This window comes from Hoplias malabaricus, chromosome 5 (genome assembly GCF_029633855.1).
Source record: "Hoplias malabaricus isolate fHopMal1 chromosome 5, fHopMal1.hap1, whole genome shotgun sequence".
NCBI classification, from domain to species: domain Eukaryota; kingdom Metazoa; phylum Chordata; class Actinopteri; order Characiformes; family Erythrinidae; genus Hoplias; species Hoplias malabaricus.
In genome coordinates this window covers 48,735,533-48,753,462 of record NC_089804.1, presented here as the reverse complement: position 1 = coordinate 48,753,462, position 17,930 = coordinate 48,735,533, and the positions used below count along the sequence as shown (strand labels likewise).

General features: G+C 42.2%; 1 protein-coding gene across 4 annotated transcripts in view; it reads right to left on the bottom strand.

Moving 5' to 3' along the window:
- Positions 1–17,930, bottom strand: part of rerea (arginine-glutamic acid dipeptide (RE) repeats a) — a 169,604-nt gene that overhangs the window by 59,400 nt on the left and 92,274 nt on the right. The window lies entirely within an intron of this gene.

The window sequence follows — 17,930 nt, the reverse complement described above, 5'->3', positions numbered from 1 at the left end:
TGTGGTCTACTCTAACTGTAGCCAACATCAGATCAAACAAATATGGGGTGCATATTATGATTCACAAAAATGCCTTGCATTATCTCATTTTCTCTGTCACATCTCCTACCCTTGAAGAAAAAGAAACAAAGAGAATGATGGGTAAGAACACCACGAGCATACAGCCTCTCTTCTTTCTTGTGCCTCACACACACACAGCCATGCAGCTGTCCGTCCCGAGGCCATTCTCACAGGGCCCTCTCATTACCCCGATAACGAGAGAGTGGAAACTTCACAGTCTCGCTCCAGACACATTTTAATGCTCCACAGGCACATCCGCTCCCTCAGACTGCCCCCACTCGGTTTTTAAACTGCACTCTCATCCAGCCAACAATGTGCTTCGCAACAGAGCAAAGAGCCAGAGCTGCTCAGAACGTGTTATAGCAGGAGAGACAATAGAGACTTTATTAAATAGTAGAGGGGAAGAAGGGGGAGGGAGGGAAAAAAAAAAAAAAACTTCATCTAGTGCTGCCTCTAGCTGCTGTCACTCATCATCTCTCTATTATTCTTGCCTCATTCTCCTAATCCTGCACACAGCCACTCCGCAGTGAGCCCTAATCTAACAGGCATTACAGTACCTGCCTGCTTCTACCACTACACACTGCACAAGCCCGTGGATCTGCCAATGCACTGCCTGGAACACCATTACTCCTCATGTTCCCATATGAATGTCTTGCTGCTCGCTAATTAAAGCTGTGCTGTGCTTCAATTTGAGGGCGACTGGGGGCGGCGGTGGGGGGGTGGGGCTCTCTGCCTCTCTACACAAGCTGCTGTGAGGGCCGCTCTTCTCTGACGCTTCGCTTGCAAGAGCTGGCTGATTGCTGGAGCTGCTGATTGTTATGGAGCATGCAAGGGTCCTGATCATTAGCAAGCTAGAAGCACTAGCACTTCCATTCACTCACTAGCTCCTCTCCGCCATAGAGCTTACTACATAGACTTCAAAATAAAAGCCCTAAAAGGGTTCTTTGGAGCAATGACAGGGGAAGAAAAAACAAACAGCTTTGTTCCTTATAAGAAATACTCCATCTTTTTCATCCTGCAGCACCTATAATGCACAGTAATTTCAACATGCCCACTGGCTTCTATTAAAAAACACGTCTTAAGTTATTACTTGTGGTAATTGATTGTAGGGGTGAAAGAATTTGGAGATATCTAATAATTATCTGACCAATACTGCGATTTAAACACAATTATTTCCTATCAATTAAGCTCCAGGCCTTTTTCTTTTTGGCAAGAAGATCAGGTTTGCGGCTTTAATGATGAACATAATGTGTTAGATTGCCAGTTAATGAGCTCTGAATTATTACATTACATTCCTTCACTTAAAACAATAGAAAAATTTAAATAAAGAAGGGTATAAATGGCGTCCATCTTGTAATTAGTAAACCACACATAAATAAATAAAGGTTTAATTCCTTAGCACTAATTGACCATAAGCTACAGATATGACACACAGGGAACAGGTTGTAAACGCTGTATTCTGATATAAGAAAAAGAATGTCCTTCACGGAGCCAAAAGGTATTCTGTGGTATTGCCCTTAAAATTCCTTTAGTCGTCTTTATTTTTAAAAGTGTACTGAAACACCTTCCATCTATTCCGCCATGGAAGTAAGCGAGGGAGGGGAACCCTGATATTACGCCTGCTCAGGCCACCGTTTGGCATTTAAATGCCATTTGCCGCAGCAAAACAGTTCACACCTAATTACAACGGGCAGGCAGCTGTAGCGGCCGACTCCTCCACATTCACGTAGCATAGAAGGCTACGGCCAAACGCCCTTTCAACTTCCCATGCCACTAAAAAGAGAGCTCACCTTTTAAATACTAAATTGGCCCAGTGCTCAGAACATCTCAGCAAGGGTTCCCTGGCTTTTGAGCATCCAGTCGAAGTCCCCACTCTTCAAACACTCCAACATCAGCTTCTCTGGCTGCTATGCATGCTCACAATAATCGATTGGCCTTTATACACTGTCCTGTGCTTTACTGTAGCTTTGGTGGGGCTAGCCACATATGCTAACCCACACAGGAGCTTAGGTGGTGTGATGTTATAGGGAAAGGGCTAAGTGATACATCGGATTGGATTAAGACATATGGATTAACTGTTATTGATGAACATTGTTTAAAAACGACTACTTAAGACCTTGTGTCTTCTTGGCATCATTTTAAATCCAATTACCTGATATCAATGGTCATTACTTTTGTAGGTTTTTATTTTGGTTCCTACCTCAAAAGCATTACAAATAAAAGTATTCTAGAATTTGTCAAATACATAAAAATGTACTTAAAGGATGGTGCTATCAAAGGCAGTGATGTCGTGTTATAAACTAATACCTGGTGGTGTTATCGTACCACTTGCATCTATATATACACACACAGACCCTCTAAGATAACACAGCACGACATTCATCTTATCTGCATGACTGCATCTCTTCATAACTGAGGGGGAAAAAAAAATAAAGGAGACTCTGCCTGTCTCACTTAAGGATCTGAGAGAAATCAATCATGTCTGAATTCATTAGAATTCCTTCCAGTGGGTTTCCCAGCTGTCTCTCTGTCGCTCTCTGGGTTTGGGAAGACTGCAGATCATCTCCGGTAGAGAGTAGGGGATAAATCACCATGGCGATGTCACCTGATGAAGGGCACTCAGTCAGGCCCAGCTCTCTGCGCCTCCATCTCCAGCAGTCAGTCTACTCATCCCCATCAATGCACTATTAATGAGAGTCTCCTTCAGTCATGCACTCTCAGCATGCACACACACACAGCACCGACATGGAATTTCTGAACCAATATTTTTACCATTTGCCACAGTTATAAGTAATAAGAATGAACTTCTGCAAGCACTGTATTTGTTCTCTGCCCTCTTTCTTGTTGTCATTTACTTGATATATTTTATAGTTTTTCAGGTGGGTCTGTCTATTTTAAATTGCTATACAAATGTAACGTATGCCATCAAAACTAGACATGAGTTGTTAAAACATTATTTAATTTAAACCTTAATGTATTCAACATAGGGATGGGCGGTATCCATAATTTTCTTACCGTAATACCATCTCAAAATATTATCTCGGTATATGGTATTACCGTGGGGAGGGGGTGCTCTGTCATGCTGCGCTGGGCCTTATATCTTTGAGCACAAAGTCGAGTGAATTTAGCTAAACACATCTGTTTACGTCTGTTTACAGCTTAAACCCTTTCTCTTTTAACCCAAACTCAGCGCTAAACTCACTACTACTGGGCTGTTGTTGACTACAGTTACCAAAACTTTCATTTAAGAAGTGAATGAAACCTCGCAAGACTCTCTCTCTCTGGTTAGCAATCAGTTAGGCGTCTAGAAAACCTAAAGTAACATTCAGGACTTCCTTAAGAAACCCCATGTTCTGGATTAGGCTCTCAGACTGACTCCTGAAATCTGAGAGAGCTTGCTTGGGTGTATTCATTCATTCAGGGTCGCGGTGGGTCCAGAGCCTACCTGGAATCATTGGGTGCAAGGTGGGAATACACCCTGGAGGGGGCACCAGTCCTTCACAAGGCAACATACACACACTCACACCTACGGATACTTTTGAGTCGCCAATCCACCTTGGGTGTATTCACCGAGCGAAAATTATTCAGATCATTTTGTTTTCATCTAAAATATAACAATGCAATTTGAGTACTATTGCAATACCAGCAGAGAGTAAACTAGCTGAAAGTGCCAGTAATATTTATTCATTTTAAATAAACCTTCAGGTCTTCTCAGAAAGCTCTAGAGGCCCTGAGGGTTGCCTTCTGGTTATCACAATGTTAAAGAGTTCTAATTATAATTGGTAATTTACATATTACTTCAATAGTGATCATTTCCCCATTTATCAGCAAATAATGGTTCTGCTGAAAACCTCTGTGCTAGTTCCTTTCAATCTACTCATATCCTAATCTCATCTAGTACAGATATGGTGGCTGGTATTTCTTGACATGCAAGCCACTCCCATATAACTGAAAGTCAACAGAGCAGGCCAAAGAGGCCTTGAAAGCTTTCCTTCACCCACGCTGCACTTACCACTCTGTATTCACCACCAGTCGTGAGTGCCATGGCTGTGTGTAGTGCAAATATTTCTGAGTGGCACCGGAGAAGGCAGAGAGCAAGTATGTCACGCCAAGAGACACGCTGGGGTCTCAATCAGTCTCAACCACACACACGCATACTCCATTTCACCTTCCAGGCAGAGCCACACATTAAATCAGTCCGTCTGACCTGCAGTGGAAGACAGAAGTGTCTTCTTTCGTCAGCGCTGGACATGTGTGTCCACTGCATGAAGGAGATTATAAATGGAGCGCATCACCTACACTCCAAGCGTGCCTACAGCTACTGATATATCAAAAAGCACAGAGCAGCTCCAGAGCCTTTTCAAAGAATGCAACATAGGAGAAGAAATAGGGACCCAAAAAAAAAATAATAATAAATAAATAAAAAAAACTCTCTATACGATAGCGAGCACAGAAAATGATCTGTTCTACCCTCTCATTACTTTATCTTACAGCTATAAAGAGTTATTCCCCCACAAATGGCCAGGGCATTACTGCAATCTATAAATGGGATGTTATGTTCAATAGCCCAAGGTTAGCGTCTCGGCACTCGAGCAGTCCATCGCGTCGCACATTGTTCTTTATGAGGCGCTGATGAATCTAGCCACGGCTCACGGCTGCACCATCTAACTGTGTTTATGAATTCTGAACCGACTGGTAAGAGAAGTGGGGAGAAGGAGAATGGGAGGGAGAGAGAGAGAGAGAGGGAGATCATGAGCAGAGGGAGAAAGAGAAAATAAATAAAACATTCTGTCCTTGATAAGAATCCCAATACAGTGTCTCCACTCCTTTCTGCTGGAACCGGTCCGTAATTGATTTGTGAATTAATTTCCTCAAACAACTGGATTTGCATGAAAACACGGCTAACGGTGCTCTAAAAAGTAGGTTTAGAGAAATCAATTAAGATTAGCGTGCTCAGTAATACTGTGGGGATGCTTTCTCTGAGCCTGGCCTTATAAAGTGTGTCTCAGTGCAGAATGGGGCTCACGGTACAAAACCCCAGCTGAACGCTCTCATGCAATGGCAATAAAATACTACGCTTAAGCAGGGCATAAGAAATCACAACTGCCGTGACCTCCCTTCACGGGACGGACGTATCATTTATGCACTGCTTGTACATCGCTAGCTCAATCTAGAAGAACTAACGGTCAATGAGCGGATCAATTCAGCATCAGGGCAACAATTACTAGTGATCTTTGAGAGGAAATGGGTTCTTCCATGTGGCATTAGGAGAGTGTATTCCTTGAAAAGAAGATTCCCAAAACATAAATATAAATACACATCACTGTGACTGGTAGATACAGACAATAATACCATAGCGTGAGGGGGACACATCCGGAAAACCGCAGTCATAGCGCTAGTTTGCAACAAAGTTAGAATACAAATCAATAAAGAAGTGTTTATTTTATTTTTCTTAATTCTGAAATCACAGATTGTATACAAGTCTAATCTCCATATACGTAAGATGTTTGTATACATGGCCATTTACAGATTAACGCACTAAAATGGGATTTCACGCAGATTAAAACTATTTGGCACCAACATAAAATGCCAATAAATATGCTTTTGATCTCAAGTGCTATCAGATTTAAATGCTCTTACATTAACTTGTGGAAAAGTATATTTAATTCAAACAAACTGCTGTGCCATTTCAAGAAAGTTACAAATACACTGATAAATATTTATGTAAATGTTTGCATATGTAAGCGCAAATTAGTCTGTCTAAGTGTGTGGGTGTGAATGTGTGATTAAGAGCCTGGTGTACGATAAACAGTTGAACTGTGTAGGAACAGCAATGTCAATATACGTACAAAACGTACACAGGTAAATACAGTCTACAAGTCAGAGGTGCGAGATGAACTATTTACCTGTACGTGTGGAGGTGTATTGGTGACTGATGAAGGATTTGCAGATTTAAAAGCTTTGGCAACACAGTCTATTTATTGTGCTCAGGCCAATATATCTGTAAGTGTAGTTGAGAATAAATGTAGAATGATCACTGGGGTAAAGAGAACAGTGAGGTCAGCCTCTTCCACTTTAGAATGCCTGCATAATGAAAGCTGACTGCGTGGGGGTGCCTTCACTGCCTTAGCTCTGCGGCCCTGCACTGTGCCCTCTTTAAATCCACTGTGATTCGAGGCTGATACCACTGCAGCTCCCCCCAGCACTGCCATCCATCCACTCTGACAGGCAGCCAAACACTGCGCTCCAGTCAGCAGCAGCAGCCACAATCGCACATAATACCAGCTCCCTCCCAGCATGCACTGGACCGTGCCATGCCTGGAATATGCCTGGAATTTGGCACTACAGGACTTTACGTGGAAAAAAAAAAACAGCATAAAAAAGATGCTTAAATCAACCATCCATAAAACAGAATGTCAGATGGAGTGCAAGCGCAGCCATTCATCCCAACGTGCCCAACAGCCGCTATTAAATCATAAGCAACTATCTCAGTTATCAAAAGGAAATATAGCCTGTGGAGGAGGAGAGGAATGGGTTAAAATATATATTATGTAGTAATAATAATAATAAAAGAGAAGGCAGAAAAAATAAATAGGTGTAACTTAAAAGGCAGCAAAGACGGCACGCAACAAATGAAGGAATGAAGGAATGTGAGAATTGTTAATCGTATATGAAATTATTTTAAGTATTTTTATATATAAAATTTCTTCAATTCTAAAAGTCAGCTTTATTGTCATCACAGATGTGTTTAGGGAGAAATTAAATGTAGTTTTTTCAAGTCAGTGCTAACAGTAGTTATATATAGAGGCAAAGCTGTAGACACTAAATAATGGACAGCTAACTCTGGCTGCTGATTGGCTTATTAAAAGTTGCAATGCCCAATGAAAAGCACATTCTGGATTTAGGGGCCTTGGCCTATCAGCTCCTCCCTTCCGCTGAGACAGAGCTATGAACTTCCTGTCCATCTACAACAAATCATCATCATCTTAACAGTCTCACCTCAAAAATAATGAATAAAACGTGTCCTGTATCGGTTCAAAACAATACGGCTTTTAGCCTGAAACATGCCCCCTTGCGCTCCAGCTCTGAATCAGACTCGCGGGCAAGTGTGTTTGAGTGGAACAGTCAGAAAGAAGAGTGTGTCAAGCGAACGTGAGTTTGCACTCTGGAATTAACTCTGGCTGACTGTGTGGGCCTTGGTCCAATTAGGCCCAGGTCTACACCCTTGGATAAAATCCATTATCACAAATTTTTGCATATACACATCTCTGTATTAGGATCCATACATTTAATTGATCACTGACAGTGATCAGCTATTAATTGTAAATAGTACATTTCTATTAAAATATAGTTAATGTCAGGTAGTTAAAATTCAGATTTTTTACTGGCACAAGTGTGTGTAATATTATTAAACACTTATTATATAAAATATACACTATACACAATCTTCACAAATATAATGATGTACTAGTGAAGGGTCTACAGCGTCAATGTCTACAGTTTTATCAGTTATTATTAGTCCAAATTAAGCCAAAAACATGGCTAGCTTTGCTCTCAAAAGCCTCCTTTATCTGTGCACATCTGTATGTGATCTTCTACCTTGTATGTGGCTGTTTATACACTATAAACACTTTTTAGCGATGCGTTTTATTAATTTGTAATCTCAGAGTCCTCACGCATGAAATGAAAAAGTGGTGTATAGTGAACGACAAAACCCTTTTTCCATTGTTTATTAGAGTTAAAAAAGATTACAGCTATATGTCAATTAATTTCCATCGATTTTTAAGATCACAGATGATATCCACATTTGAGTTAATGAAGTTAAAACCAAGAATATGAATAGTTGCTGAATGGTTTCTTTCTGTTTAACTTCTCTAAAATTACATAAGAGGCTTCCACATTGTTCCACGCCTGCTATGGCTATGTTTAGAAATCAACATTGTTAGGAAACGCCAGAATATATACAGTACATGCTTCAGCCGGTTTATCACTCTGCATTCCTTCTCTCGCCTGCCCGATTTTAAACTGTTTTATAGCTCCTCTTCTCTTGTGACCAGACCGCCCTCCTAACCCAGCATCAGGGGGTTCCAGGGGAGCTAATTTGCAACATGTGTTCCTTAATAGAGAAAGCCACCCAATGGAGGCGTGTGAACTCTATACAACTGTAAATCTCCACTTCCACAACTCCCGCCCTCTTTTTTTTATTTATTTATTTTTATTGGCATGTCACACTTTGGACAAGCTGGAAATTACACTGACCGAGTGAGAAGCAGCAGCGAGACTCTCCAGAAAAAGGGGAGAAAGAGAGACAGATGAAAAGAAGCCGTGTAAGGTGTCATGACTCCGGAAGGGGAGTAAGGACTGCAAGTCTGTGTCAGGAGAGGAGGATCCAATTACACACAAGCCAGGCCAAGCTGATGTGTTTTGGGAGGGGGAAAAAAAAAAATAGTAGATGGGTTCAATAAATAGTACAGCCTGCACCAACATAACATGAGGAATCCTGCTAATGACTGTGTACTGAGTTACTCAGAAACAAGAGAGGGTGATGGCATAGGGGAACATTTTTAGTTAACAAGAACAAATGAGCCAAGGGAACAAACAACTAAATCGCTACCGGCTGCAAATTCAAAATCGGAGTCCCTTTCAATTTGATTTAGGGGCTTTGTTAGAACGTGCCACAATTTTAACGCAATGAGGTAACTTCGCTGTTGCAATTAAAATGCTGCGGATCCTGGCAGGGCAATACTTTTCCCTTCTTTCTTTATTACAGCGTGATAATAAAAAGGTAAACATTAGTTTCACGGTTGTATCTGTTACATGACTATTGTTTGCCTGCATGGACATCAAAGCAGACAAAAAAAAGAAAGAGAAATCTGTCTCTCCTTTTAAAGATGAAACAGTCAAGTTGAATGCCACAGCTCACTGTTCTTCGCTTCAGATGCAAGTGAAGACATCAGAAGAGGCAATTTGCCTGTGATGTGCCAAAAACTGCCACTGAGGCACAGCCGCACAATCCAATAGCCAAAGACAAGGGGCTGAAATTAACGTTGCATCAAACAATTCCAGTTAATTCACAAAACAATATAAACCTAACAAATATCTGGGCCACCACAAGCAAAAAAAAAAATGTAAATAAATAAATAAGAAAAAGCAGAGGAGGGTAACGTCAGGATAATGAAAACGCAGCGAGAACGGCTCTGTTTAATAATTTAGTCTTGCCGTCAAGGAGCCACTATTGATTGTGCTTTCAGGAGTCTTATGAAAATGTTATCTCCAGCCTTACAGCCCCCAGCGCCACCAGCCCCTTTCCATCTGGCAATGTAATCACCAGCCAGCGCTCCCCTATCCTGCTGCTGACCTCACACACCTCCATTTTGATTCAGCTCCTTGTTCTTCACCGTGTCTGCCCCCCTTCCCTCAGTTCTGTATCATCCCCCAGCTTTCAACGTCTCTACAGAGGGCTCACGTAACGTTTATCCTGCTGAATATAAAACTGTTAGATGAGAAGAGGAGGAGGAGGAGGAGGAGGAGGCATGATCTACGGCAAACAAATAAAAGCTTAAAGAGAGAGCTTTCCTGATTTACACAATTGTACTCTATTACAGACCTGATTTGATCAGACTACAGTCTTGTGATTTGGCCTGCTTTGCTTATTCATTGCTGCACCCATGTGTACAATCAAATCTAAACACTTCCCCTTTGGAGTCACAGCCGACCACTCGGGGGAAACGTATGTGTTTAAAAATGCACCAAGAGGCAAACGGATACAATCCTGACTCTCCTCTCCTCTCAGCTTTGGAAAAATGCCTGCTCAAACGCAGCTGCTGCAGAAACTGGGCGGACAGCACGTTGCTAAGCACCTAATGTCATTACCGCCAGCGGCATTAATGCTTCCTTCAGTGGAATTTCAAGTGTACATTAATAAAAGCGGTCATTAAGTCGGCATTTCACAGCAGATTTACTCTCAACACTGAAACCAGCGCTTAAAGGGCTTTGGAGTCAGATTTTAACAAATAAACTGCAGAAATAAATAAGCAGAAAGAGCCTTCCTAAGAAGCTAATTCAATGAAAACCTAATTCATACTGAAACAATGTGCTCTGAGGAGTCAATACTGGCTACCGACATTATCGCTTAGGAACTAACACAAATGGCCATAATGGCAGATTCGAAGGCTGAGCTTCTGTACTTCAGTTGTTTAATTTTGTGCTGAATCTTGCCTCAGACTGCTGGCTTACCACAGTCTCCTTCCACAGCATTTCCTTTCAGTGGTAAGTGCTAAGTTTATTCTGCAGAAAGTTAGTATTCCTGCCGTGTTTCCAAACAGGCTACCTTGCAGACAGAGGTCAAGTAGGCGTACTTCAATCTCTCCCCCTCTCTCTCTATCACACACGCACACACACACACTTGGGCCCAACACGAACATACCAGCTGCCTGCACGGTCTGCCACAGTCTGTAGGCAGTCCTTCAGCAGAACCAAAGCAGGACCCAATAACTGCACAGCATACTTAGGAGCCGCTGGTGAGCAATGTACCTTTACATATTTATACATGCAAATCTGCAGGTTGATTTCCACAGGCTTGAGTGGCCAGCGGAATAAAGGGGGGAGAGAGAGAGAGAGAGAGAGAAAAAGAAAATGAAACCCTCCCCTGTCCGCACAATCCTTAATGACTGTAAGCTAGGGTCTTGTTGTAAAGATGGCAGCGGCTGGCGCTGCGCTCAATAAATATTAACATGAAGTGCGACTGATGGTGCTACTCACTGATCCATAAATGCATTTCAAAATGCTGGAATACAAAGAGAGTGAGGTGTGGGGGCCCAGAGTGAGCGAGAGAGTGAGAGAGAGACAGACACACTGGGGGAGAAAGGGATGGAGAGGGAGGGATGAATGGAGACGAAGTGAACTGAAGGAGGGAGGAAGAGAGACAGAGCAGATCAAGGAGAATGGACAGGGAGGAGAGATAGAATGACAAAAAGAGACAGAAAGGAGAGATAAAGAAAAGAAGACAAAGAAGAAGAGGAGAAAGGACAAGCAAGATGAAACACGCTAGGCGGCCGCTTGTGGACAGATGAGCAGCCAGCCCAGTCTGAATGGAGATTGAATCACGGCCAGTGTGTTTAATAGAGATGCTGGACATTCATTACACTTTTAATGCTGTCCATTTCACAAGGCCCTGGCTGCCCACATTATAGAGCTGCTGATTATTTTTCCTGCTCATGTAAATTGCGGGAAGCTGACACTGGGGAGGGGTGTGTATGGTTTTTAACATCGTTCTTCTGCAGCGCAGAGGGAATTATCAACAACACTAGTACACAATGCTGTGCGCCCATCAACCACACACAGACAAAACACGCTGAAGGAACTGTGTCACTATGATGTATGTGTTTGTGTGTGTTGTGCCTTGTGACACATTTTTGACGATCAACCCGTGTTTCACTTTTGTTTCATTTGGTGCATTTATGCACATATATTTGCATCTTTATGAAAGCATTTTAATTAAGGCTTTGAATCATTAGCTTTTTTTTTCCTGAGATAAGCACCAAAACCAGAGGGAGAGAACTGCACTGGAGAGCACTTGTATTTGATGCATGCAGGATTTCAATACGTTACTGCCTCCAGGAATGCTTCTATGTAAAGGGGGAGGAGGGGGGGTTAAAACTATATACAATATCCACTCTAACAATAATCAATACAGCATGATAATTACCATTTGGCTGGAGCTAGGGTCAGTGTGAGGCCAGTTTAGATTCTTGTGTCCTTGCCGTCCGCTGTGCTGAGCTGAGCTATTGTTTCCAGTGAATCATTAAGCTGACTGCATTCAGCTTAGCTCCATTGCCAAACAGATGAATGTCAACAGACCCCCTGCTCATTTTTAGTAGCAGAAAACCCTCTCATAACATGGTACTTAACTAAACACCAAGAAAGGCTAAGAGAGACATTGAAATATGAAGAAGAAAAAGAAAAAAAAAAAGATTTATTGGGAGTTTATCTGCAAACAGTAACACATACCACCCCCACCACTAGCACCATGCTTCAGTGAGAATTGTGAACCCGTGCAGATAATTGTATTGTACATCGCATCTAATTAAATGTCCATAAGCACCAAAATACCAAGAAGAGATGGCTTTTTTTCCCCTGCAGTGGCGAAGCCTTCCCCCCCCCCAGAGGAAAAGCAGCAATCACTCCATTAGAGGCAGCACCGTGCAGCAGCTGAGCTGGCCAATATCGGCAAATTAGTTTAGCCACAGGACTGGGGGAGGGGCGCACACATGCACCTCGACAACAACAGTGTCAGTCATCAGGCATATACAGACAGCACAAATGAGAGAGAGAGAGAGAGAGAGAGAGAGAGAGAGAGAGAGAGAGGACTAAAGGCAGACAAAGAAGGGAGAAAAGATGGATGCAGTGGATGAGTGTTTGGAGAAGAAAAGGTGTCAGTATGAAGGTGCTGTTCATGATTGATTTGGTGGTGTCGTGTCTTTGTGCCTGAGCCATGCTGAGTGATCTGTTTTTTTCCCTCCCTCCCCTCTCTCTCTCTCTCCCCCATCTCGTCTAACAGTGCTGAGGGTAAAGCTAGGGGCTCTGCTCAGAGTCTATCGAGTGTCAAAGATTGCCACACAGACTCTAAACTCTGAGATAACGCTGTAGAATGTAACCGCAGAGCCTCACAAACAGTGGATGGCTAACACGGCATTCCAGTCTCATCACATTAATACTGTGGGTGTCACAAGCTCAGCACTAATGGGCTGAAGGTGAGAAGTAAATACACATAAGGACAGTGCACTCATAATCAGCCCGTATCTCCTGACCTTCAGAGCATTTCACAAAAACACGTGGGGAATCCACATCACAATAACACTCCATTATCACACCTATGTGAGAGTGAGAGAGTGTTTGTGAGCGAGTTACAAAATAAGAGAGAGTGCAGAAAGAGAATGTGAAAGAATGAAGGAGAGATAAGGGTTGGGGGAGAGACCGGATGAGAAAGATACATAGATAGGAAGAAAGGAAAGAGTTTACACGGGGAAAAAGTACAATGAAAGAGTGTGTGAGACAGAGAGAGAGAAAGACAGACAGAGAGAGCGCAAGATCTGTTAACACTGCCCAGATTTAACATAACCCAGCCACAGTGTGCAAACACAGCAGGGGCAGGGGCCAAGTGATTCATAGCTAAACTGGCCCCTCCTCAGGTTATCTACTTACACCCAGAGCACCGGTGTATATTTAATGTGCGTGTGTGTGTGTCTGTGTGTACGCTCACACAAAGGAGAAGCACATAAGAGCACCTCAAATTTTTTTCCACCCCATTTTTCCTCTGTAATCTCCTTTATTCTGTCTGTACCACAGAGCTGTTTACACAAGCTGAGAGCAGCTCTGTCATCTGTGCCTTAATCGCTGTGGCGTGCACGTGCACACACACACACACACACAGTGTACAGAGGGAGAAGAAATCTGTCTTTGTCTATCCGTCGCCTAGCACAGACTGCACAGTGGTTCATATGCAATATGAATACAGTTGCAAAGGCAAGAAGGTGCTGAGTGAAAAGCATCCCAATTAATGACAAACCTCAGAATGGGTGACTGGGTAAATACAGGAAAGTGTAGGTGTACACAAGCTTTTACATGGGGTGTAACAGATGACAAGACCACATCTTTACACGCAAATATATAAACATGAAAATGCGGACATCTCGATTTCATTTTCACAACAGATATTTTTTGGAATACCACCATGTTGTTAATTTCGAATGCCTCTAAATGCTCTTGGAGACACTAGGACAATCTGTGACCAAGCAGATGACAAACTAATCCTGCTAATGTTTGTTAGAAGCTGCATTTGTTGGGAGTGTGACTAAGCAGTCCTCTTGGTTGTCACCATGCTAACGCCGGAGACAACGGTGTATGGTCAGTGAATTAGTTTCACCTGTAAAAGTTGAGGGGGACGAGGGACTTTTTATATAAAAAAAAAACAAAAAAAACAGTGGAACCTCTACCTACGCACTTGATCTGTTCCGTGGCTCGGTTCGTAAGTGGAAAAGCTAGTTTCCCCATTTAAAATAATGGAAAAGCAATTAATGTGTTCCAGCCCACCCCCGAAAGTCACCCTTTTTGCACTGATATATGTTTACAACACTCTCAAATTAGTAAAAAAAAATACATGTAGCGTTACTAAAAATAAAAAAGAAACAGTGGTAACAGTAATAAAAAAGAAATAATAAAGTTTTAAGTGGTTACACATCGCTACCTTGAAGGCGTGGAGGAGTAACACAGGCACTGGCTGTATGACGGGAGGTGGGGGGTGGGTGGAATAACGGAGAGTAGGAGGGTGAATGTGGGGAGACGAAGCGTAGCATGAATTTTTACACTAATGCTAAATTGCTAAAGCTACAATTTGCTAATCTTAAAAGCTCACTCAAGTCTGGGCGCTGGGAGACTCGCCTATTGGGGTCAGTGGCCATTTCCAGCCGCCGGCTCGGCAGAGTCTTGGTTCTAGAGTCATGGTTCGTTGGTGGAGGCAAAAAAAATATTCAAATGTATCTTGGAAAGTTCGTTAGTAAAGGTTCCACTGTATATTAAAAAGATCTCAATGCAAGTAACATACTGCAATTGTGCTGTTTATGTATCACATCTGTTGTGCAAGATGAGTTGTACTGGCAGAATCATTTTTTCAATGTCTGAATAAACTGTAGAAATATATTGTACACAGTACACAGCTGTGTATATATTGTACACAGCTAATATCACATCACACAAAGACAGCACCCCCCACACACAAAGAAATTTGTTTCTAAAACAAGACCAGAGTGCCTGTTGATCACACCGCAATAACATTCTCATAAGACACACAAAATACAGGCTACACAAAGAACCTCAGGTTCAAGGCTACTTCCTTAGTCATCTTTATTTATTTATTTTTTACATGCTTAAAGTGATATGCATTCCTATTTATGTCAGCATTTCTGATATTAACTATTTTACAAAAAACATGCAATCTATTGGAAATAAATATATAAATCTGCATATAGACACACCCATGCTAATAAAGCCCACACAAACTTGAGTTGGATCTTATCCGTCTATGTTCGGAGATTGATAGCAGCAAGCAGCTTTTTCTTCTACTGCTAATTGGATTCCCAGACCATTAGATAAACGTCGTTAGGTGACGTTAAGGTCTAGAGTCAGCTATATTGATGAGGCTGTTTAGGCAAAAGCAAAGCAGTACTCTCCTCTCACTGCAATCCACCACCAAGCCTGTCTATTAAAGATGATGCTTTTATATGATAAAATTGAAGCTTCTGCATTTAAGACGGCATAAACATCAATGCTGAGGCAGAGCGTGATTGGTAGCTAACATGGAAAAAGAGAACGGGCCCTGGGGAGCAATGATCGTTAACTATATAATGAATCCACATAATAGTACAGAAAAAGAAATGCTGTGTAAGTCTGCATCGAAACATGCAGACATGGTCCTTTTCCATTATGGCCTTCTGCTGCTTGAAAAGAGCTAAGATTCTGCTTGATGTGAATCAATTAATTGCTAAAAGCACACAAAGGGACAGTAAGCAAAAAGGAAAATACTGACTCGCAGGCATTTTTTTTCTGTTGTCTGTGGACAGAGGCTTGCGTCCCAATTAAGACAAGGGTGAGACAGCTTGGGGTCAAAGGCCAGTGGCTAGGCTGCTGAAACTCTGCAAACGGTAGTTGTGGCTTCAGTTCCGCAAAAGTTTTGACCCAATACGAGGGTCTCCAATCTGAACTGTATAGAAATGGTGTGGCTGAAAGTTTTCATTTAAACTAAAGAGGTGGACATCTTATTCTACGTGGTTTGCCTGTGCTCAATCCACGAACACAGCGGAGTTTTTGTCCAAACGTGGAAATGTAGAACGTGCTCTTATTTTTTTTTATTTTGCTCAAGTGTGAAGGTAACACTGCTGGGATACAACAGGTGTAGTTTACTCATTGCTGTGAAAGCAAGCTAATCAGTATGGTAACTTTAAGGCACAGCAGGAAGACATTTAAACACAATTATTATTACTATTCACTTTAGTAAAGCTAAACTCCCAATAAAATATATGAGCCTTTAAGACTGTGAGATTCCTATAAAGTGTATCCAACCTAGTAACAGGTGCTACGAATAAACGTATTTGTTGCTGGAGCATGAATAGGTCGATGCTCCGACTGAGGTCAGATGATCCGTTGTTCTGATGCTTGGTTAGAACGAGAACGTGCAACCACACCAGTCATAGGCAGATAAGATTGGATATCAGTGGCCTAATACAACTAACAAAAATCACCAACAGAGAAGAGCCTGCCGTTCATAAGATTTCCATAAAGCTGGGAAAGTGCTGGCAGTGCATTTACTGGGCCAGACTGCATGGTGCAGGCACAGCTCCAATCCACTCCACAGACAACAATGCAGATGGGCCTTCATTAATTACACGCCGCTATATGAGGGAGAAGAACTGTGTGTGCGTGAGAGAGAGAGAGAGAATGTGTGTGTGTGTGTGTGTGTGTGTGTGTGTGTAAGAAAGAGCGAGCGAGAGAGAGATAGATAGATCTCCTGCTTTTCTCCTGACATTTACCGCCGTTGGACAAAGACCCCTTGATCTGCACTTAATCAAGGTGAAGATTATCACAAAACACACTATATGTTATTATTGGCAAGAGCAGATTCCTGCTGCCCTCAGCAACTCTTCCCAGCAATCCGATTAGAGGTTGATGCCCAGTCTCTGTCTCTATCTGTCTCTCTTCCCTCCCTCGCTTCCTCAGAGTGAATCTAAACTCCTACCATAGCTCCCGCATACTCCCCCACATCATCACCTTAGCTGTTGTGTGCCATTAACAATGTCTCCTGGGACACCCCCGTCGTCACACTGCACGGCCATTGGGCCGGTCAGGGGACCCCTCAGCAAATCTCCTGCTGTGCACACAGAACAGCCCTAATGTGCTTATTTGCTTGTGACATGGTGTTATCTCAGAACAGCGCTAATCAAATCTAGCGCCAAGCTTTGCGTGGCTTTGAGCCGAGAGGCAAAAGGAAAAAATAAAATAACGGGTAACCTGAGGAAGGGGAAAATAAATCAGGAATTTCATTGCCCTAATAAACCAGATTGAATCTGAGGATGCTTTGCTTTCCGTTCAACATGCCCTTTGAAGATTCGGGCTTTTAAAGCGGCTGATTAACAATCTACATAAAATGTGTCAGCAAAGCCCATTTAAGCAGAATGGGTTACAACCTGAAATGAGTGCAGCTCAAGATTTGCTTTTGCATGAAGGTTTTTGGTTGTTTTTTTTATCTTTAATTGAACAATTAAGACCAGGCAAACCTAGGACGTAGCTACAGTGTAAACATTCTCTGAAAGCTGAGGGAGGCTTTGCCACTTATAATTGCTCTAAATGAGTTTATTGGTATTCAGACAGTGAGCTTAAAATGTATGATTTAAACAATATAAATAAATACATTTTGCAAGTTCTCAACTGTGGCGTTTTTCCTCCCTGTCTAATGAAGATAGTACATCTGGTTTACTGATCCTGCCTCAGCCTACTTTTCTTAAACCAAACACAAAGACGACAACATGGAGGGCTCAAAGGACAGCCACATTTCTACGTACTTCATCTGAAATGAATTACAAACAATGAGTAACGTTACAATAATAAAACAGGTTGTTACAAATTATCCTTCCTCTGGTCTCTAGGACAAGGATCAAACCCAAAGCAGGCATTAAAAATACATATCAGGTTTCTGAATCCAATCTGAGGCACTGAAACTGATTGCTTCTCTTGAGTATTGTTAAGAGCAACTTGCCGTCTCTTGCAAAACATACGGATGCCGGCAATCACTTCAACAACCCACATCAAAGAGTGTTTGA